Below are 23487 nucleotides of genomic sequence, written 5' to 3'. Positions count from 1 at the left end.
TACACAAAATCACATTTATCTAGCATTTGACTTTGCTGATAGTAATCATCTGTTGCCTAAGTCATCCTCCCATCAGAGGAAAACTTAAGGTCAGGAGCTGTATGGTCTTCACTGTTGTCTTCCCTCCGATAAGATCCATCCCTGACACCCAGGGCTTAATACATAGGTGAAGGAATTTTGTGACAGCATATTTCCATCACAGAGTAAATCACTCCTAACTAAGGTCTTGTTAGAACAATTTGGATGGATTCACCACACATTAGAACATATATGTAAATACAGTAAAAGTCATTTTTTCTCTCCCATATAAGAAGTCTATATTCCAAATTTTATAGATCTTGTGTTTTTCTTTGGTCTCCAGAAATTTGTATATCACCCAGCTGGGTGTGGCTTGGTGGTTGAGCGTTGACCTATGAACCAGGAGGTCATGCACAGTTCAATTCCCAGTCAGGGCACATGCCCAGGTTGTGTGCTTAATCCCCCGTAGGGAGTGTGCAGGATACAACCAATCAATGGTTCTATCATCATCATCATCATCATCATCATCATCATCATCATCATCTCTCTCTCTCTCTCTCTCTTCCTCTCTCTGAAATAAATTTGAAAACATACTAGAAAAAAACCCCACATTAAAAAAATCTTCACCTGAGGATATTTTTCCATTGATTTTTAGAGTGGAAGGGAGGAAGGAGCGGGGAGAGAGAGAGAAACATTGATAAGTTGCCTCCCGCATGCATTCCAACTGGGACCAGAGATCAAGCCTGCAATTGAGGTAGGTGCCCTTGACTGGGAATCGAACCCGAGACCCTTCAGTCTGAAGCCCGACACTCTAATTACTAAGCCAAGCCACCCAGGGCAGAAAAAATTTTTATATCAATAATTTATATCTTACTGTGGTTGTTTTACCTTCTGAGACTAGGTAAGAGGAGGCAATGTTTTCATTTTAAATCTTGTTGCTAATGGTAACATGAAAAAATTTCCAATAACAAAAGCAAACAAGAGTAGTAAGTAAATTTGGGTGGTTTTCTAATCATGCAAGTAACCACTTACTGTGTTTTTTTGCAAAAAGTTGTCTTTAGACCTTGTAATATCTATGCCTGCAGGCAATATTAAGTGTGTTGTCTGAAGACAGATTAGAAAAGTTAAGTGATGGAAAAAGTGAAAGAAATAAATGGATATAGAGTTATAAGTTTGAACAGAAACTATCATGTATATTTACTGTAAACTGTATTGTTATTATCCATTTTAACATATACAATTATCTTAATCCAACCAATGGCTCATCATTGTTTTGTTTTAAGAAAGAAACTGGAGTTTAGAGAGTTAGGTGGCTTTTGACTGGCCACACATACAATATGTACAAGAACCAATGTTTCAACTCAAGTTTCACTTCAAAGCTCATGGTTTTAATTATTATGTAATCTCCCATTAAGAAACTTTGATGCTAATTAAAAACTTGGCCAAAAAGCTAATTCTTACAACAGGCTGTACTTTACAGCAATTTTTTTTGGAAATGACTGTTTCATGCAGAAATGCACGCCTCAGCTCAAGAAGCTACTCTTGAATTAAACACTGTTATTCAAAGACCATTGCCCTAAGGATCATGCAGGAAGCATTCCTTTGTCAGAGTCCTGTCTGCATTGTATTCCTGCCTTCTCCAATTGGGGACAGTCTGTCTTATCCAACTTGGCTATGGAAAAAAAGTAACACTGTCTTATAGAGGCAACAGAAAATCCAGAGCTTTGACAATACTATTAGGGTTAAGTGTCGAGGGAAATACTGCCCATGTTAGGATAACCCTTCTATAGGAGTTAGGGCCCAATGTTCTTCCCATATTCTATAGGAATTTTCTTTCAAACTAGATCTGCCTGGAGAAAGGAAGATTTAGCAGATAGTAGGTCATTAAATTAGAAAAATTAGCCTACTTAATGTGAAACCTGAAGACCTGGGTTTAGGTATTTGCAGCTATAGACCTAGAGAAAATGGCTTAATTTCTTTAGGCCTTGACTTGCTTTTCTGCAATATAGAGACAATACCGTCTACCTCTCAAAGTGGCTCAAGACAAGAATGTAATACTATACCCGAAGGTGTTTCCTAAACTGGAAAGGACTAAGCAAATATGTTACCACTACAGATAAAAAGTTCTATCAGTATATTATTCCCAACGATGCTTTAAAAATGTCTTCCAAAGTACTGCTCAGCTCTAGGAAAGTAACAGATATTGTGAATTCCAACCAATCTCTCTATATAAAACCCTAATATGCAAATAGACCAAATGGCTGAACAACTGAACAGTCAGTCACTATGATGTGCGCTGACCACCATTAGGGGGCATGCACAGAACATGGTGGGTGTTGGCAGCAGGTGGCAGAGCACGGAACATGGCGGGCATCTGCCATGGGGGGATGGTGGGGCAGGTGAGCGGAGGTGCCAGACCAAGATGGGGCACCTGTTGCTGTTATCAGGGCGAGCCTCTGGTGGTTACTGAAAATTCTTTGCTCCTGTGCACCCAGTCCCACTGGGTGCTTGCACCTGCTGCCGGTGCCAGCCCCACTCGTACCTGCTGCCAGCGCCAGAGCTGCCTCTTGCACCCACTGCCGGCCCCGATGGCGCCACCAGTCCATGGGAGCAGTGGTGGTGGGAGCAGGGCTGCCAGCAGACAGGGGAACGCAGAGAGAAGGGCCGGGCGAGGGCAAAGAGGATGGGCCAAGACCCACCCCTGTGCCCACCACAGCCTCGTGGCCTACAGTTCCTTTCAAGGTGCTTGAATTTGTGCACTGAGCCCCTAGTTGTTTCATAATCTGCTCAAAATTGAGCAGGATGTGCGTGTCTACTAGAGAACATTTTATTTTTCCATAATTTCCACATTTGGAAAAATTGCAAAGATTTATGGAAAATGAGAGGGGGAGTCACATGCTGAGTTTTAAACTAAAATGTAGGACAAAAAAGAAATAAATGTAAAACAGTTGTCAGATTGCACTGTTCAAATAGACATTAAGATGCTGATTCTTAGAAGTGAGAGTGAACACAGACTCAGATGAAGAAATATTGATCTCAATTTTGATTGGTAGTTAAAAACATTAATTTTCTTAATTTATAATCATCACTACTATTTATACAGCCTTATGAAGTTGATTAATTGAATAGTTTAACTGAGAAGAATATTTATTCAAAGTTTTTTTTAATGATTTCAAATACTCCCTAAATTATGCCAAATATTCCTTTCCCACCCATAACATTCTGTCTAGCATCCATCATTTCCTGTTACTTTCAGTTACTTAAAATCTCAATCTGGTCCAATCTCAAATGTAAACCTCTAATTTCAAATCTTATTTAAACTTTATCTACGTCTTACTCCCAGGCATTCCTACCCCAGGGTAGCTAGTCTCCAAAGATGGCCCTTCATGAACCATGCCCTCTGTTGTCCCCTCCCATATTGAATCTGAGCTGGGCCTCTGGCTCAGAAGGAAGGCTGCAATGCCAGTTCTGAGCCTAAATCATAAGGAGGCCTGGCAACTTCTTATTTTGGAAGCTCTGAGCTATCATGTAAAAAATTTGGCATGTCAACATATCATGTAGAGAGTTCACATGGAGAGGGAGGACCAGCCTTTCCCCAGTCTTAGCTGAGCCTACTCTTTAAAAAAAAAATGTTTTTATTGATTTTAGAGAGAGAGAGGGAGAGCAAGAAAGAGAGAAAAACATCAATGAGAGAGAGAGACATCCATCAGCTGCCTCCTACATGGCCCCCACTGGGGATTGAGCCCGAAACTCAGGCATGTGCCCTGACTGGAAATCGAACCAGGGACTTATTGGTTCATGGTTTTCACTCAACCACTGAGCAACACTGGACAGACCTGAGCCTATTCTTCTAGCTGCCTCTGTCAAGAGGCCAGACATGTAAATAGGCTATCTCAGGCTTGAAAGCCTAGTCAAGGCACCAGATGACTGCAGCTCCCGCTAGAGGCTCATGGAACAGACAAACCACCCAGATGAGAGCCCAGTTGACCCTCAGAACCTTGAGAGAAAAGCCACACATTCTGGGGTGGTTTATTTTGTTGTAATATGTAACTGGAACGTTTCCCACTCCCATCTCTCTCTTTGGCCAGGGGAGAGGGGACGTGAGTTTTTCTTTCTATATTCTCCCTCTTCCCCTTCTGCTTCTAGCTTTGTGTGTTGGGGACAGGTGAGAAGAGTGAAAGAACAGGGACAGTCTTTCTCCTTCACTGCTCCTGTATTCGTGCACTGGCAGGGTCCCTAATGGCTGCCTCCCTCCCTTCCCCTGGCTGGCCCTGTTCCCTGGTCGAACTCCTGGATGAACTCCCGGTTGAGGGGACAATTTGCATACTATGCCTTTATTATATAGGATTAAATTACAGACATATAATTAAATACATTACATTAAAAGAGGTAATAAATATTCAAACTTGTCACATCCTATTTTATTATATTTTACTACTAGAGGCCTGGTGCACGGGATTTGTGCACTGGTGGGGGCCGTGGCCTGTGGGGATGGGCCAGCTGTGGGAGCGGCACTCATCCCAGTCAGCCGAGCAGCTGTGGACCTTCCCTCTGAGTGGCTGCTCCCTGGTCTGGCATCTTTCCTGGAGCTGGAGCACTTGCCTCTCCAGGGGACCCAGTCAGGGCTGGGCCCAGGGACAGTAGCCCTGAGAGGTGGCGGAGTAGACCTCAGTCCTGTGGTGGCCACGAACCCGCCTCCCAGCCTCCGGGGTCAGCTCTGTGAGCCCGGTGGTGGCATGCACGGTCTGTGGGCATCAGCAGGAGTCAGCAGGGAGTGAGGAGGAGGAGCCTTAGGTGAGGAGGTGACGATCACAGCCCAGGTTTCTGCCTATCAGCCGGGGTTTAGCAGCGGGAGCAACCGCTCATCCTGGTCAGCCAAGCGGCGCTCCCACGGTGGTAGCACACTGACCACCAGGGGGAAGCTCCTGCGTTGAGCGTCTGGCCCCTGGTGGTCAGTGCGCATCACAGCGACTGGTCAACTGATAGTTCTGGTAATTTTGCCGGTTTAGTCGCTGGGCTTTTGTTATATAGGATTACCTATCCCCTTAAGTTTATTTACATGTATTGGACTGGTATGGTGGAAATACCCTGTAATGGTGTGCTACTGCAACTTTCTTCCCAACATCACAATCAGTGATGTCACATTATTAGCTTCAAGTCAGCCATGGTGGGAATCTTTTACACCATAGAAATAAGAAAATATAAATCAGTGCCTACCCCATATGGATTGATTGCTGACTGTTAGACATTTGCCAACACACCACTGGCTATAATCCACACCACCCTTCTATACTGTCTTGGGTCCATCCTGGCTAGTGGGTAATGTCTTAGCTGTCTTAGGCACGAAAATGTTGGCCCTCTTAAGGGGTAAATTCATGAGGTTTTGGTGGGTGCCTTGTGAGACCTCCTATTATCACAATTCCTAATGCAGGCAGCTCCTGCTCCACCTCCTCACTTCGGCCTGTAGAAGAAAACTCTCAGCCTGTTGCCACCTGGTTCTTTTTACTAGTGGTCTCCCTTAGTTGTGTAGCAATCCAAAGCAGATCAAGCCCACCATCTTCCCTGATGTCCATCTGACCCACCAGATAAGCAGGGCCTGAAGAGGAAGGAATGTGAATATCTAGATGAAGAGTTTTCTGCCAGTTTAAGTGAATGCTCTGAGCTGGGTTCTCCAGGAAGAAATTCTGACGTGGAGTTAGCACACAGCAAGTTTGTTAAGGTGGAGGTTAAAGAGGAAGAAAAGTTGGGCAGAGGAAGTTGGGTTGGGGTTTCCCCACGACAAGGCCTCTCCCTGCACTGTGGGGGCTCCGACGCTGGGATGCCCTTCCGAGTTGCTCTGACTGCACTGATTTGCGGTCTGCCCAGAGGGGCACCTGACCTGGGCCCAGGGGACCCTCTTCAGCTCAGGCAATTCCCAAAGAGGGCTGGCAGTCGACAACCTTCCCACCAACTTGGGGTGGTGGTGGTGGGGAATCTTTCCATCTCAAGGGTGGATCTGACGGTGGCATTGCTCTCAGCACAGCTCTTCCCTTGTGCTGCTTGAGTCTACTTACTCCACATGGATTCTGGGGCAGCCCCTACAGGATTCCCGGGGGCCGCTGAAGAAACTTACAGAAGGATGATGAGTGAGACACACTACTGCCCCTCCGCTGCAGTTAGCTCCAAGGCCACAAATGATACTCGTTCTCTCCCTTCTTTGCTAACCACTCAAAATTCCTTTCCTCTTGGGAAAGTACTTCTGGTCTATGGGTCTAACCAAGTGGGGGATCCCACATTCTCAGGCTGTGGTTGCTGCATTTATAATGGATAAGTTAACTATATATGTTAATGTAGTTGGGCAAAGGAATACTAAGAAAAGCCCAAATGGATCACCTTTGTGCCATAGTCCTCTTTGGGTAACTGCAGTTCCTCATCATGATTGATGGATCAGGGAGGTTACCTCTGCCAAGATGGTGACTCCCCCTTTTCACTTGCTGTGCTAGTCCTTTGGCACGAGCTGCCAGCAGCGGCTGGGCAGCAGGCGTAGCTTAGCATGCAGTGGGATCCCTGCTACGTCTCCTGGTGCACGCGTTCCCTCTTTGGGGTCCAAAATTCTGAACTCTCAGAGGTCACACTTATGGGGACCAGAGAGTGACTTCCCTGAGAGAACATTAGAAAGTGCAGTTAGACTAACAAGTAAATCAGTTACTTGTTATATATCTTCTGTTGTGTATCACCGTGCTGGGAAGTATAAAAGAGAATTTTTGCTTTATGGAAAATGACAAGTAAAATATATGAACAACAAGACTCAGTTCCTAAACCATTTATAGCTAGTAAACAAGTGAAATACAAAATAAATCAGTTCAGTGGTATCAGTGTGAAATTTTTCCGAAATGAATTGGAGCAGATAAATTGGCAACATTAGGATTCCAGTTACATTGAGACTTAGTTCTTCCCTTAGATTCCTTCCTGTTTGACTAAGAAGTTGGCCCTGTGTGGGATGAGGAGCCTCTGAAGGAATTTTCAGAGAATTAGGAGCACACGGACTGGAAAATAAAGCACATTAGGTGTGCTTCTTGATATTTGCAACACAAGTTTTCATTACCATTGGGCCCTAAATTTGTAATTCTCTCTGACCCACCTTAACACACTGCTCTGCTTTTCCACACTTTGATTAAGGAAAGAGAGCAACAGCACCTGCCCATACACACCCCATGTTTTTCCCCAGGCCCAGGCTGACACTGACACTAACACGAACACCAACTGCTAATGGCAAATTTAATGTGTGGGATGTGCTAAGCAATCTACATATATTGCTAATTTTAGTCCTTACAGCCATACTATGATGAAGACTTCATTGTTATTTTTATTTTACAAGTAGGACATGGGGGCATGGAAAAGCTAGGAGGAATGATGACTACCAGGAGGAGGAGGGAAAAGAGGAGCTGTATGATTTCTGTTGCATCCTTTAGCTGCTTTTCATTAGCTTCATCGTCTGAGTTCTTTTGCTCTAGTGATTACAATTTCCAAATAAAAAAATCAGGACACAGGGCTTTAACAGATGCTTTTTGTGCCTCCTGAGGGAATACGAGGCAGCCAGAGCTGTGAGACTGAGGTAGTGTAGGAGCTAAGTGCAGGCATGGAGGCAGGCTGTCCTCGCCACACCCTGGCTGTCACTGTGGACCACCTGCGGACGCTGGGCAAGCCCTGGTTTCCCGCCTGCAAAATGAGGTTTAATGAAGTGTAGTTTGGACAGTTAAGCATGATAGCCAATGCAAAGCACTTAACCTAATGCCCCAGTTATGTAGTTTCAGTGTCAAAATAGTTCTGAGTTATATTTGAGATGTATAACTCCCTGAGGATGCCGTGTGAGCTCTGTTCTGGAAAATGCAAGACCACGATTGTTCTTCTTAAGCCTACCCGAATTTTGTCTCATTCTTAGCCCACAGTTCAAGACTGTCACAGTACCTTTCTTTTCCGTCTTATTTTTTTTATCCTAAGATGTTATTTTCCAGGTTCCCAGAGCCGCTTCTCTCACCAGCTGATTTTTTGGCCCAGCTGATAAGATAGCGCTTTTTTGTTTGTCTGGATTTTCATGATTTGGTGGCTTCTGTGCTGATTATCTAATTAGAACTCTCTCATTAAAGGCCTTCCCTTTAGCTTGTCAACAAAGAAACACAGTTTTTTTGACTTTGAAGTTCGCCCTAATGATTAGAAATTCTTGAGGCTGAGGTAAAGATTATAGATCCCGGCTCATTTTATCTAAGTTCACACTAAAAGAGCTGCCTCTTGGAGGTGCTGGGACTCCTTGGCTGGAAGTTTTGCTTTAGGAGTCTCTTCTTGGTTAGTGTCTCTTTGTTCATTATTTAGGAAGCCCGCTGTCACATGAGCAATTAATTTCTAAACGGAAGAGCTCACCTTCAGCAAGTGGGCGCTGAGAAAATCCCAGGGTTTGTCTCTTACGCAGCATTGGCTTCATGGATCCCCCGTGTGGCTGCACCAGGCTCTGTGCTCAGAAAGGCTCAGGCTTGGGGTTTAATGTCCTGTAAGTCTTAATAATTTCATATTTGCATTTGTTTTTTATACGTGCAGACTAATGGGACCAGAGTCTACAGCGGGGGTTTGGAGCCTGCTCCACACACGGTCCCTCTTCATGACACGTCACTGCCTCTCTGAGATAGGTTCGTGGCTGTCCATTCTGCCAGTGACTGCTGTCCCTTCTGACTCCCCTCCCCTTTCTGTAGAGCTGTGTAGGTTCAAGGACAGCTGGAGGCAAGAGCAAACCCCATGTGCTGAGTTAGGGGGTGCTGGGAGTCCCATGACAGTGAAGGTCTGCTCTTCCCCAGCCAGTACCCCTGTGCCAAGGAAATGATACATTAAATGGCAAATAACTGCCACGACAGGCTAGAGACCTCAGAAAAAAAAAGGGCTGGACAAGAAGCCCTGTATTTTCATCTTTCACTGGGGCGTGCCAGTGCATGTAGCTGGCCCATTCAGGTACTCGAGGGAAGTGCAGGGGTCTGTGACATCTTACAAGGCGTGTAACACTGAGTGTGCCTAACCTAACACACAGAGCTGGTCAAGGATCTTGTGACATCTGGATACTGTGGCAGGGCCAGGTCTAGCCCCCCTGCTCTGCAAAGTGGCAGCCCATCTACTTTCAGGCTCTCTGAGACTTTTGGCCAGTTTCCTCCATGACCTTCAACACATTTATGAAACTATGCTATGCAGTATAAGCATAGTTTCTGTAGCTACTCCTCACACTGAATATAGGAAAACTGCAAACATGTCTTGCAGAGTTTATGCAGAAAAGTTGAATTCTAAGAGCATCCCAATATTATAACAGTGAAGTGAAAAAAATCAGTGACATCCTTGCTGGCCTGCTTCCAGATACATTTTCTACATATTTTATATATTTACTAGAGGCCCAGTGAACAAAATTTGTGCAAGGGGCTTGGCCCTTGCAGCCCCGCCAGCCTCGGCTGGCCCTCACAGCCCCGGCTTCATCTGGAAGGTTGTCCGGACGGTTGTCTGGACGGTCATTCTACTGTTCGGTCTAATTAGCATATTAGCTCTTTACTATATAGGATATGAACTCTACCTTCATACTAAATCAGAACACCTAACTGACATTGCAATTCATAGTCACAACTTCTGAACTGCAAACCCCTGGCTCTCTGGAGCAGGCTGGGAATCCACACATAGGAATCTCAGGTTCCTCTTCAAGTACATCTAGATAAATATTTATGTTCAACTAGATGCAGGTTCTCCCAAAGGAAGTTAAGCTGGGCATTATCATGAACTTTGGCTTGTTTCTCCTTCTTAAGAAAATAGTCACTTTGGACAGTCTCAATGGAGGTTGCTTACACTCACTGCCTGAGTGAAAAGTCCCATTGTGCTCCTTGTAGGATCTTTTAATTGCACACTATCTCTCCAAAAGAAATTAAAAGCAAACTGTTCTCATTCTCAGTTTTACCAATTTGGTTCCTCTTACAAAACATATTACATAATGTCTACTGCACAGCCCTGAGAAAGACTTCCAAGTAAGGTCACGGAGCGAATGTGGTACCCTGGTGCCCTGCGGTCGGTGCAGAAACCCTGGGTTCTAAGCCCTGCCCTGTTATTTACGAGTCGTGAAAAGGAAAAGCAGTGACATATAAGAAAGAGACTGGCAGAACCTGGGACAGAGTAGGTAGGTATCTAGTAAATATTTATTGTTAAAGTAACTTTTACTTTGTGTGCTTTAAAAAATCTTACTTAAGTTATTATCTCCCAGAATGGGAGAAGCATGACCTGTTACTTTATAATTTGATATCACATTTAGGATGATAACTTATTCGTGTTAATTTAATTGCATATGTATTGGTTGGATTTTAGGTCCCATTTTGCCATTTTCTGTACAAATTTCACAAGAAGCAACCATGGAGATTGGGATTTCCTGCCAGTAAGTTCTAGTCAGCTGTGTTTCTGAGAACCTCTCTCTCCAGAAGCCACACGACTGTGGATTATCGTGGCTTCTGGGGTGCTCGGCAAGGAAGCACCCTCCTCACCAGCCTAGATCTGTCCCGCATCACAGGGCGAACTGCCACTGAGCACCAGGAACTCACAAAACTGAGTCAGAAAGCTCACAGGGTTCCCTTTAGGGAGGTGCAGGGGTTCCAGGTCTTGAGTGTTTTAGGTGCTAGAGGGCTGTATATAATCAAAGTATCCAAGTGAAGAAAGCTTCCCATAACAAAGTAAATTTAATAATAATATAGTAAACAGTCCATATAAGTTAGAGAGCTATTCATTTCTAGTAGGTTAAACAAAACTCAGCTGTTTCTGACCTGAAACACAGCAGATTTATATGAGCCTCTGATGCTAACAGTCACACACATTTACCGTATAACAATCTGTTTTACTAATTGTATCGGCTGAACTCTAAAAGTAGACGTGATTTCAGTCTACTTTCCATATTAATCATGCCTTTGGACAGGAAGCATGTCATTGCATTTTGCACTACATTAGGACACCTAGTGCTTTTTGCTCAGAGGAGGCATTCTAGTGGCACTAGTTATTGACTAATTGAAATGATTCACAATCTGATCATATGGAACATGTGGGAACTTCCTGTTATATCCAGAAGACTGTCTATAATTTGACCAGCACCCTCATTGCCGGCCTTGCTAAATGAAGGATGTTCAGAGTCCTGGAAAGTTCCAAGTCCTTAATGTTTTGAACTGTTCCCAGAGTGATGATTACTCAGCCAAGGGCCATCTGATTCGAGGCTACACAGAACAAAGCTATTTCCACTGGATTTATTTTTCTTTTACTGATTAAAGAGCCAGGAAAAATGACACCCCTATCAGAGAATCATTGCACCATTAGCCAGAAAAAGCATCTACCATTTTCAGGATGTTGGCCAGTTAGGGCCTTTCACTGGTGCCAGAGGCTTGGGACCCAAAGCAATCTTTGTATTTTCTGTCTCTGATGTTTCCTTTTAGAGACAGTAAAGCTTAGTTTTCTCCTCCACGGGTAAATGCATTGCATGAGTTATCCCAAATATTGGGCTGATGTTATCAGCAAGGTCTAAGGACAAACTGACAGATGATTTCGCTGCGGTTGCTGCTTCACACTAACCATCGGGTTATGTAAAGACGATCAACCGCAATGTGCCACCTGGAAACGGAACTGCTGTATTATTTGCATTGGGAGGCCCTCGATGAAAGCTTCATTATTTTACAGAAGGAACAAGAGTTCCTGCCTGCCAGCTCCAGGGAATAAAGTCTTCTTTGCTTTTTGCTTCCTGTGGCTTGATTGTCACCAAATGTCTGACCTTGACTCTTGTACAGCTGAGAAAATGAGGACGTTAAAGGAGGCTGGGAGCTTAGAAAAGGTTGGTAAGGGTAGAGAAAAGGCTTGACTTTTCACCCCATACCTTCATCTTGTAATGCAGCCCCCAGCACGTTTCCAGTACCTGGCATCTTATGGTCAGAAAGACAGATTATTTAACAAGAGGGACATTCAATCAATGTGTCCTTTTCTGTCGACAGAAATGTGGTGCATGAGCTTTCGAAAAGAATATGCACAGATAATCTCCATGGTACTAGACTCTGTATTTACACTAATAGAATGTAGCTGTCCAACCTCAGAGAGGCACTTAACCTCGCTTAGCTTCAATTTCCTTATCCCTAAATTGAGCTACAATAGTACCTATTTCATAGGTGACTGAAAGGATTAAATGAACTAATATATGTAAAATGCTTAGAACAGGGATGGCAAACTATGGTCAGTGGGCAAAACCCAGTCAGCTGCCTGTTTTCTGTTTTTTTTGTGTGTGTTTGTTTATGACCCATGGCCTAGGAATGTGTGTGTGTGTTTTTTATGACTGAATTTGAAATGGTTATATAAAGTACCTTTATATATGGTTACATCCATAGCCTCAATTTTGCTTCTTGACCTCTAGAGGCTAAAATGTTTACTATCTGATCTTTTAGGAAAAAGTTTGCTGATCCCTGGCACAAAACAGAACCTGAAACATCATGAGTGCTTTAAACCTATTGGCCATTATTAATAGTACTAGAGGCCTGGTGCACGAAATGCGTGCACGGGTCAGGGGTGAGTCCCTCAGCCCAACCTGCACCCTCTCCAATCAGGGAGCCCTCAGGGGATGTCCTTCTGATGGCTTAGGCCCACTACCCATGGTTCTCTGCTCTCTGTGGGGCCTGCTTGCCTGCTCGCTGCCAGTGGGACTGAAAGGACTGGGGACTTCTGGGGGTAGGTCTGGCTGCACCGCCTGCCTGCCACTCCCCTGGCGGGGCTGAGGGGACTGGGGCTGACATCTTGTGGCTATGGCACCGCCATTCTTGTGATGGAATGATGGTCAATTTGCATATTCCCTCTTCATTAGGATTATTTACTACACTACAGTATGTCATACCAAAATATATTCTCATGTTCTCTGAATTAACTGCTTAAGCCAAAGAAAAAGACCTCAGTGTTAGCAGAATACTCCCTGCAGCCTGTTCTGTAGGCTCATGAGAATCCCAGTTCTCAGTCCTTTTAGGGGTGCTCTGACACCATGGTTCAAGGAGGGTTCATTCAAGATTTATGAATGCCCAGACTCCAGAGGTGAGGGTCTGCCATCCTTACTGATCACCTATTTACTCAAAATTTGGGAAATGGTCTCTGTGTCCTTTTGAGACCTACCAGGAAAAAGAATTCTCCAGTGTTCATAGCTGGACACAGTAGTATTTAAATTTTATCCTTAGGTTCTTTTACCTGATTCATTTAGGGATGGAGAATGCCTCTAAAGGAATTTTGCCAATTCATGCTTTTCAAGTTTCCCCAAGGGAGTCAATTTCTAACCTTCATCATGCTGGTTAACAGACCACTATTACCACTTCTCAAAACCTATTTCTGATATTGCATATGCAAATTTACAAAGCACTGGTTGTAGATCAAGATATAGAAAAAAGATGTCACCTCACACCAGATAGAATGGTTATTTTAAAAAAGACAAGAAATAAGTGTTGGAGAGGATGTAGAGAAAAGAAAACTCTTATACACTGTTGGTGGGACTAATTGGTGCAGGCACTATGCAAAACAGTATGAAGGTTCCTAAAAAAAAAAATAATAATAATAGAACTACCATATGATCCAATAATTCCTCATTTGGGTATTCATTAGAAGAATATGAAAGCACTAATTTGAAAAGATATATGCACCCCCATGTCCATTACAGCATTATTTACAATAGCCAAGACATGGAAGCAACCTGTGTCCATCAACAGACAAATGGATAAAGATGATGCACACACGCGCGCACACATACACACACAGGAACATTACTCAGCCATAAAAAACATAAAATATTGATACTTTCAAGAACATGGTTGGGTCTTTAGAGTATTGTGCTAAGTGAAATCAGTCAGATGGAATAGGACCAAAACCATACATTTTCACTCATGTGGAATATAAAACAAAAAGAAACAAACTCATAAATATAGATAATAGGTTGCTGGTCACCAGAGGGTTACCAGAAGGGAGCTTGAGGAGAGCAAAATGGGTAAAGGGGGTCAAATATATGGTGATGGATGGAACTAGACTTTTGGTTGGTGAACATGCTATAGTGTATTCAGATATTTAATTAAAATGATGTATACCTGAGACTTATATAATATTAACTAATGTTACCTCAATTAAAAATACAAATTTAAAAAATATATAATGATCACTAGCATGGGCTAAAAAAAGGAAAAATAAAGACAGAGAACATATCTCTTGTAGCACCATCTTTGGAAAATGGGTTTCCTGATTAGAACACTAGTATATCAGCCAATCTATGGAAAACAGGGTGGAAGTTCCTCGATAAAACTTAAGAATAGAGCTACTATATGAGCCAGCATCCTTCTTCTGTGTATTTATTAGAAGAATACAAAAATACTAATTTGAAAAGATAAATGCACCCCTATGTTCTTTACAGGATTACTTACAGCTTATCATACCGATTAGCATTTGGGTTATGGTTTAACCTAAGTAACATGCTCTTTGTCACATTGCATATGCTGAATTGTTTAAGCTAAATTACTGACATTGAAAATTAACCTTTTAGAAAATATTTGCTCTATGTAGTTTGTGTCTAAACTTGCAAGCTTCTAGATTTCTGCTAATTTCTGTGTACAATTCCTAAGTTTATTAATTTATAATGACAATTTTATCTTAAAAAGAAAGCAGGAAAGCATTGAGTAGTCTCTTTTAAAGTTGGCTGATGATTATGTATTTAAAAATTGATAGTTATTTAAAGTGCACTGCACCAAACTTGGGGCATAAAGTATATTTTATTTATTTTTAAAAATTTATTGTTGACAGTATTGCAGATGTTCTCTTCCCCCCCCCCCGCCAAAGAACATGCTATGCTCTTCTCTGAAGAGGCTCTGTTATTATTTCCAAATATATTTTATCTTCCATTATGTGTGTGTGTGTGAGGGGGGCGGGTGAAGGAGGAAGTGGGTTGGAGGAAGAAAGACAATAGAAAAAGATCCATTTAAGAAGTGGGATTGTTAAAATCCTGTGAACCAGAAAGAAATATAGCAGGAAAGGGAGGAGGAGGAAGAATAGAAAGCTGGGGTATTTCATTGGTGTCGAAACTGGCACATATATTTTTTTAATCAATTGAAATGTTTTAGACAAGATGCATGCATTGGAGACGAAGTTATGAAATATGGAAGACAGCATAGTTATTTTGGTCAGATTTTCATATGTGTCTTCATTATGCCTCACCCAGATTATGAGTTCCCAAGGCCAAGAACCTTGCTTATCTTCTTACCTCACAGTCTCCAGAACAGTGCTCACTCACCTGTGATGCTCAGGGTTATTGTTGATCTCTTTCACACTGACTATACAAAAAGTAGTTTATTTAAATTTAGTTGTAATTCTCAGACCTCTTTTTTTTACCGCCCCCCCCCCCCCCCCCTGCTTTTTGGGAAAGAGGTCATCTGGTTTTATTTGGAAGCTTCTGGTCATATGGTACAAAGGCATATATGATACAAAACTACAGCAGCTTAGCTCATACACAAATCGTTAAGTCTTTGCAATTTATTACAGAATCTGAACTTTTTTGAACTCCCATTCCATGTGTAGCAAATCAGTATCATTCCCAAGTCAAAGTCACTTCTTTATATGTGAACCCATCACATTTACAGAACTCCACACAAAGCAAAGATGTTCCAACACTCTCCTCACACAGCTGTGTCGGCAGCCTGGCAGAAGGCATGATGGACTTTTCTGAGCGAAAGATGTGTGTGGTACAATCAAGCCAGTGTCTTGGGCATAAATTACAGGCTGCACTTTCAGTCCCCTCAGGTAAGACATGACAAACAGGCAGGTAGCACTACTTGTCTGCAGGGCCTTGGGAAGCAGAGCTAATCTTAGGCAGGAAAATAAATACCAACGAACTTCTTGTCTCTTTCATACACAGAGAAACAAAGCCAAGAGGAGAAAGTGAAGATCTAAAGGCATGTCAAGCTTTTTGACTCCTCAGTGATCTGGTTCACAGCTCAGTTCTTTCCCTAAACACACAGGCCCTTCTCTGAGGCCCTGGCCACATCCACTAGCCGGGTTTTCTGAATATCCTGCTCCCTCTGGCCAGGCCTGGGCACCAGGGACTCCCACTGCTGTGACCATGAGTGTGCAGAGTGGGAGGCAGAGGCCCAGGAGGGTCCCCGCCCCATCTCTGCCTGTCTGGTTAGGGCCCTCTCTGTCCCGCAGCTGCCTGGCATTGCCTGCCTGGTATCACGGCTGCAACCACAGACCAAGCTCTCCTTCCCTGGACCAGCGTCCATGCTGCACCTCCCCTTCATTGTCCTACTAAATCCCAGAGCCCAGGACCCTCTAGGAACCACGTCCTGAATCCCTGAAGCTGATACTTCATTTAAAATTAAGTCTGTTTATTAATAAGGCGAGAACAGAAGACAGCTGAAATGGGTCTCCCACCCTCACACTACTGCCAAGCCAACACCATTGGTCACATAAGTGTGGGTCGTGGGGACTGCCTGGGCTTGTTGCTTTAGTGACCGCACCTGCTGCATATCAATGCTGTTCCACTCACAAGTTGACATTAGTCTGCACCAAAAGGGGGAATAAAAACAGTAGCCTGGAACAAGCAGGTTCCTTCAGATGCGCACTGCTCCCTCCCCACCCCCTCCCGTGAGGAAGAGGGCTTTCCTGAGCTGCCCAGGAAGACAAAGGACTGAGTTAGACCGATCGATCCTGTGAGCAGCCTACAGGGCACGCTGCTGGAAGACACACTGGCCCTAATGGATGTGCAGGTTGCAGAGCAAGAAGACAGGAGGGTCAGAACTGCAAACCCCTGCACCCTGCAAGGGTCCAGCATGACCCCCACACTGTTATGCCAGAGGCTGCCTCACCTGCCCTCCTGGGTCATGGTGACCAGATGTCCCTACATGTACCAGGGGCCCCTGATAGTGATGCTGAAGAATGGGATATCCCAGTGGTCGGCAAACTCATTAGTCAACAGAGCCAAATATCAACAGTACAATGATTGAAATTTCTTTTGAGAGCCAATTTTTAAAACTTAAACTTCTTCTAATGCCACTTCTTCAAAATAGACTCGCCCAGGCCGAAAACCGACTTCTGCGCATGGGCCACGAAGTTTCAATCGCACTGTACGTGCGCGCCCACACGTGGTATTTTGTGGAAGAGCCACACTCAAGGGGCCAAAGAGCTGCATGTGGCTCACGAGACGCAGTTTGCCGACCACTGGCCGATAGCCCAGGGTGGGCGACCAGCCTCCCCCAGCCCAGGGTGTGCCTACATGTTGACCTCCCAGCTATAGAAACAGCGCACCCAGCACACCAATGGCACAAACGTGTCCTCTCTAACACACTACCAGGACAGAGTCCCAAACACGCTTCATTCTAAGAAAACCCCAGGCAAGCGGAGTGCTGTGGTCCTTGAGAGCAGCGACAGAGCTTTCCTCCCGGGAGGAATGACACCTGGGCACGGAGGCCTTCCCTTGCAGGAGCAGCTGAAAGCTGTGAGCAAGGCTGCTCCAGCCCGTCAGCTGGGTCAGCTGCTGAAAGTCTTGGCAGCTTCCATGCAAAGGGAGTGCCAGGGGTCCTGAGGAAATGGTGCTTCCCTGGGAGGCAGAGGCCCGGGGAAAGGGCCCGAGGGTGAGGCCGGGCTAGTGGGAGAACCTTCGGCAAAGGGAACTGGAATGGTTAAAAAGCAAGCGCAGAAGGGAGGCTGTGTTGGGCTGCCTGAGGAGGTGAGGTTGGGAGAAAGAGAAGGCAGGGATCCTAAAACCGTTTCAAGTCTTAGGGCTGCCCTGAAGTACGCCCTTCAAGGCTCTTCTGTGTGTCCTGTGAGCTCCAGCGAACACTCACCTGTCCAGAGAGAGCGTTCACACCCTTCATTCCCCAAGTGACACCATGTTATAGGGCAGATGGGCCTCAACAAGTGTCACTAAGCAAATGGATCACAAATGCCCGAACAGCCTGCCATTCCTACAGCGTCTGCTCTCCAAGCAGCTCAGTGCACAACTTTCTGCCCAAGGGCAAATCTCTAACTGCGAAAACGACATTTAAAGGGAACCTTCTGTGCTGGGAAGGAAGTTAAACACAAACGCAGAGCCCAGAACCGACAACGCGTAATTCAGAGGACACATGCCCCAAATGCAGGTATCCACCAATATGCCAGCTGAAGACACGCAGGAACACAAACTAGTGCCAGCTTTCCCTGGGCAGGGTCCCCACAGACCTGCGGCTGTCCTGCCAGGCCCACCTGCCCCATGGCAGGATTCTCCCTGGAAAGCCCTCTGGGAGGGCGAACCCCCAGCCGCATGGGCATGCTCTGGTCTGGCCGCGAGACTGGGAGACTGGAGAAGAGGAAAGACACCTACCTCTCAGGCCAGCAGTGTTGGACCGGCGAGGACACTGGAGGCAGCTGTCACGGTGGGTGTGGGGAGCTGACCGCTTGGGCCCCTACCAGGGAGACGGCGCCACCCTCCAGTGTCAGCCCACTTCTCACTGAGGGCAGCCCAGGGCCAGCCACCTGCTGGGTGTGCTTGGGGGGAGCAAATCCTCATTTGAGCACCGGGTTAAATTAGGAAAGCCTGGCTGATTGTCTGAGCGCCAGGTGAGATGGTGCGGTTTTCTCAGGCATGGTCCACGTTCCACGGGGAGGGCTGCAGAGGAGCTGATCACCGGTAAACATCTGACTGCTGGGAAGCTGGACCACGGGCAGCGGACAGGTGATCACCACAAGCAATTAATGGGAGCTAGTTAACCTGCTCTCCTTCCTGGCGGGGAATGTGAGCCAGCAGCAGCTGGGAGCCCAGGGATGCTCCCGGCAGAGTTCTGCTCCTTAACTGGGCAGCAGACCCCGCCAGGGGCAGGGAACCTGGCACCACCTCTCCTGAGAGGCTTCACCTTCCGAAACCTCTACAAACCAGAGGTTTTTCAACAAAAGCTTTCTGGGGGCCATTTTGAAGAGTCTACATGTGAGAACTGAAAACAGGCAAGCAAGAGGGCTGAGTGCAGGCCAGGACCCTTATAAGGCTTCTGGCCTGAGCTACAGGGCTGCACTCTAGGCTCTTGCTGCCCATGCAGGCATGTGAGGCCCACAAGGCTCTCCAGGTGACAGGCAGGGAGAGGGGCTGAATGTTTAGCACTAGGTCCCAGGGCTATTTCCTTAGGAAATAAATAAACAGACGCACTGTCAGAGCTAAAACTAAATGATAATTTTATTTTTATTTTGTACTTTTGTTGACTTTATTGGATTTAATAAAATTATATAGGTTTCAGGTGTACAATTCCAAATACATCATCTGTATATTGTATTGTGTTCACCACCTCCAAGTCTCTCCTCCCATCACCATCTATCCCCTTTACCCTTTTCTATCTCTACCCCTCCCGCTTCCCTCTGGTAATCACCATGCTTGTCTGTGTCTATGAGGTTTTTTTCCTTAATCCCTTTAACTTTTTCACCCAGCCCCCCTAACCTCCCTCCCCTCTGACAGCTGTCAGTCTATTTTCTGTATCTATTAGTCTGTTTCTATTTTGTTGTTTGTTAATTTTGTTCATTAGATTCCACATATGTGTGAAATCATATGGTATTTGTCTTTCTCTGACTGGCTTATTTCGCTTAGCATAATACTCTCCAGGTCCATCCATGCCATTCACAATAGTTAGAATTTCCTTCTTTTTTTACTGCCAGGTAGTATTCCATTGTATAAATGTATCACAGCTTTTTTATCCACTCATCTACTGATGGGCAGTTGGGCTGCTTCCAAATCTTGGCTGTTGTAAATATGCTGCAATGAACATGGGGTGCATATATTCTTTTGAATTAGTGTTTGGGGTTTCTTTGGATATATTCCCAGAAGTGGAATCACTGGGTCATAAGGCAGTTCCATTTTTAGTTTTCTTTTCCGGAAACTCCATACTGTTTCCCACAGTGGCTGCACCAGTCTGCATTCCCACCAACAGTGCATGAAGGTTCCCTTTTCTCCACATCCTCGCCTGCACTTTTTTGTTGATTTATTGATGATAGTCATTCTGACAGGTGTGAGGTGATATCTCATTGTGGTTGTAACTTGCATTTCCCTGATGATTAGTGATGTTGAGCATCTTTTTCATATGTCTATTGGCCACCTGCATGTACTCTTTGGAGAAGTGTCTATTAAGGTCCTTTGCCCATTTTTTACTCCAACTAGCCAATTGTAAACCTGTTCATCCCGCTTTGCCAGATCCTGCTCACAGATACCACAGTAAATGTTGTTGCTCAGTTTCCTGCTCCACCTGCCACTTGACCTGCCTAGAACTTTCTCCTGGCTCCACGCTCTCCCTGTCCCTGCACCCGTGGTGTGCATGCTCCCTTCTCTTGGGATCTGTGACAATAAAAACTATCTTTTCAATGTCAGTAGTAATCTTCTGATAGGTTTTACTTTTCATACCTAAATAATAATAAAATCTATATTTTAAACACCCTGTCTGTCTAACAGAGCAAAAAGTAAACCTTCCCTGGAGGAAAATAACATCATCTGTAGCCTCTGCATTACTCCTATACACAATGAATCACATACAACAAACAAACAAACAAACAAACAAACAAACAAAACGAGGCAGGAAAATGTGACTTATACAGTATTCATTTAAAAATTGAGAACTAACTGATGAACAAAAACAGATCCAGAGACAGAGAAGCATCGATTAGACCATCAAACCTCAGAAGGAAGGTAGAGGAGGGTGGGGGTAAGGGGGTGGTAAGGGGGATCAACCATAAAACTTGTATGCATGCATATGAGCCTAACCAATGGACACAGACACCAGGGGGGTGAGGGCATGAGTGGGATGGGGTGAGGGGGCAATGAGGGGATAAGGACACATGTGTAATACCTTAATCAATAAAGAGAAAAAAAATTAAGACTTAATTGAATAGTATTAACATCACGTTGGGCACAGAAAAAGGAAGAATAAATGAAACTGAAGATAAGTCCAGAGAAAATATCTCACTGAAGCACAGAGAGGAAATTTAATGGAATGCATAGGGCAGAGTGTAAGAGACACGTGTGACCCAATAAAAATGAGTAGGCATGTAATTGAAATCTTAGCACAAGGAAGAGAGATTAGAGGAGAAACAATGTTTAAAGAAATAATAGCCCAAGTTAAAAAAGAACACTGATTATTAAAACTAGGCAGTGAGATTCAGTAATAAATATTTATAATTAGTGGACTAAAAGTTAATTGTGGTATATTCAAATAATAAAACATGAATAAAATACTACCACATACAACAATAGGGATGAATTGCACAGACATAATGATGAGTGAAATACATTAAAATTTCCATTTATCTGAAGTTCAAAAATAGGCAAGATTAATCTAAAATGATAGAAGTCAGGTTAATGGTTAACTCTCTGGGAGTATTAACTAAAATGGGATATAAAATATCTTTCTGGGGTGTTGGAAATACTTCATATCTTGATCTGGATGGTGGTTACATTCATGTGTGTACATGTGTGTATATATAAATTTGTTGCATATACTTGTATATAGTATATTTATTAGTATGTATGCTTAAGATTAGTGTGCTTAATAAATTTTTGTATTTCAATAAAAGCAAAACAATGAAAAATGAAAACGTATTGCCTATGATGATCTAGGGTTGTGGTGGAAAAACTGCTGAGAATAATACATATGGAGAAATGATATATTCTTATTGAAACAGATGGTGAGTTGAATAAATGTGATACTTCAAATAAAAGGAAGATATTGGAAATAGACTTATTTCAAAACGACTTCTGGAGATGAATTAAACATTGTTGGGCTGAAGACTTCCATTTTAAAGATATGTAAATGAATTATTAATATCTAACCTAATTTGTTGTTTCATAGATAAGCAATAATACAACTAGAAGGTAAACAAAAGTTCATCTATAACTTTATACAGTGTTGCTTAAGATTCTAAGTGGAAAGTATGTTGAGTTGAGGAGGCTGAGAATAAAACATTGTATGTTCTGGCAACGGGACGCCAAATGATTTTACCTGTGCTGTTTAAAGGGTTTGTTTTTATAAAGATAGTCCTGGAGAATATTTAGAAGTTCATAGAGTAATGAACTGAAGATTATTTTAAAACCTGAGTTTGAGCAAGAATCAGCAAAAACAGGCCAAGAATCACAGTCATTTAACTCAATTAGCAGATTTGGTCAGGAGCGGTCTTTCAAAGACTTCCTTCTTTGGGATTGTTGGCATTTGTGTATTCTAATTGAAGCTTGTTAAAGTCAAACAACCACTAATAATCTAAGGAGGATTTGGGCCTGCCTCTATTTTTTTTTTTCTGGAAGAAGTTATTGCTTTAACTCCTTAACGTAAGTACAGCCATAGTATGTGGAGCCCAGTACAAAATGAAAATGCAGGGCTTCTTCAAAAATTAAAAGTTCCAAGAGGGAAACAGCAGAGCACGAAATCAGGCGGGCCAGGAGGCCCTCTCAGTGTGGGCCCTGCAGAGCCGCACGGGTCACATGGACATGGAGCTGGCTCTGCTCCTTAACATGACATTCAAACCCTCTATGACTACAGCCCTGGCAAACTCTGCAGCCTCATCACTAACCTTCTTTCCACATGTTTTAGCCATAACACTCGCCTCGCAGTTCTTAAGACATTTCATGTTGGCTCATGTGCTCATTTCATTATGCATATTGTTCATTTCCTTTCTAGAATGTTCCTCACAACCTAGTCTCTCTGATATATTCTATTCATTTTTATCTACTGATTCCCCTGAGCCATCTATGACCTTGTGGAATCTCTATTATTATTATACAGTAAGTCTTTTTTTTTTTAAATATATTTTATTGATTTTTTACAGAGAGGAAGAGAGAGGGATAGAGAGTTAGAAACATCGATGAGAGAGAAACATCGATCAGCTGCCTCTTGCACACCCCCTACTGGGGATGTGCCCGCAACCAAGGTACATGCCCTTGACCGGAATCGAACCTGGGACCCTTGACGCTCTATCCACTGAGCCAAACCGGTTTCGGCTATACAGTAAGTCTTTACTTAACACCCTCTATAGGTTCCTAACACTATAGAGAAATGACATATAATGAAACCAATTTTGCCACAGGCTAATTGATATAAACAGGAGTTAAGTTCCAACGGCATCTCATAGATGTTATAATAAAACAACTTTGAACCAAAGGATGTTATTTGAGAACTTGCTGTACTTCGTATATTTTAGTGCCATTTTGTTTACTTTTTTTGCCTTTTAAAATTTGAGCTTGTTGTGGTCAAGAATTGTATTTTATTTATATTATTGCATTGCACAAAGTGGATATTTAATACATATTTATTTGTAAATGGACAAAAAGTAGAATTCTAAAGATATAAAATGGAGAAAGTTCAGCTACATTTAAAATAATACATACCATTACTTTTTCCCTGTTGAAATAATGTATGATTTTTAAAAATGAATGCAAAAAACATAAGAAGA

Source organism: Eptesicus fuscus, chromosome 10 (genome assembly GCF_027574615.1).
Source record: "Eptesicus fuscus isolate TK198812 chromosome 10, DD_ASM_mEF_20220401, whole genome shotgun sequence".
Taxonomy (NCBI): Eukaryota; Metazoa; Chordata; class Mammalia; order Chiroptera; family Vespertilionidae; genus Eptesicus; species Eptesicus fuscus.
Note: the sequence above shows the minus strand (reverse complement) of the source record.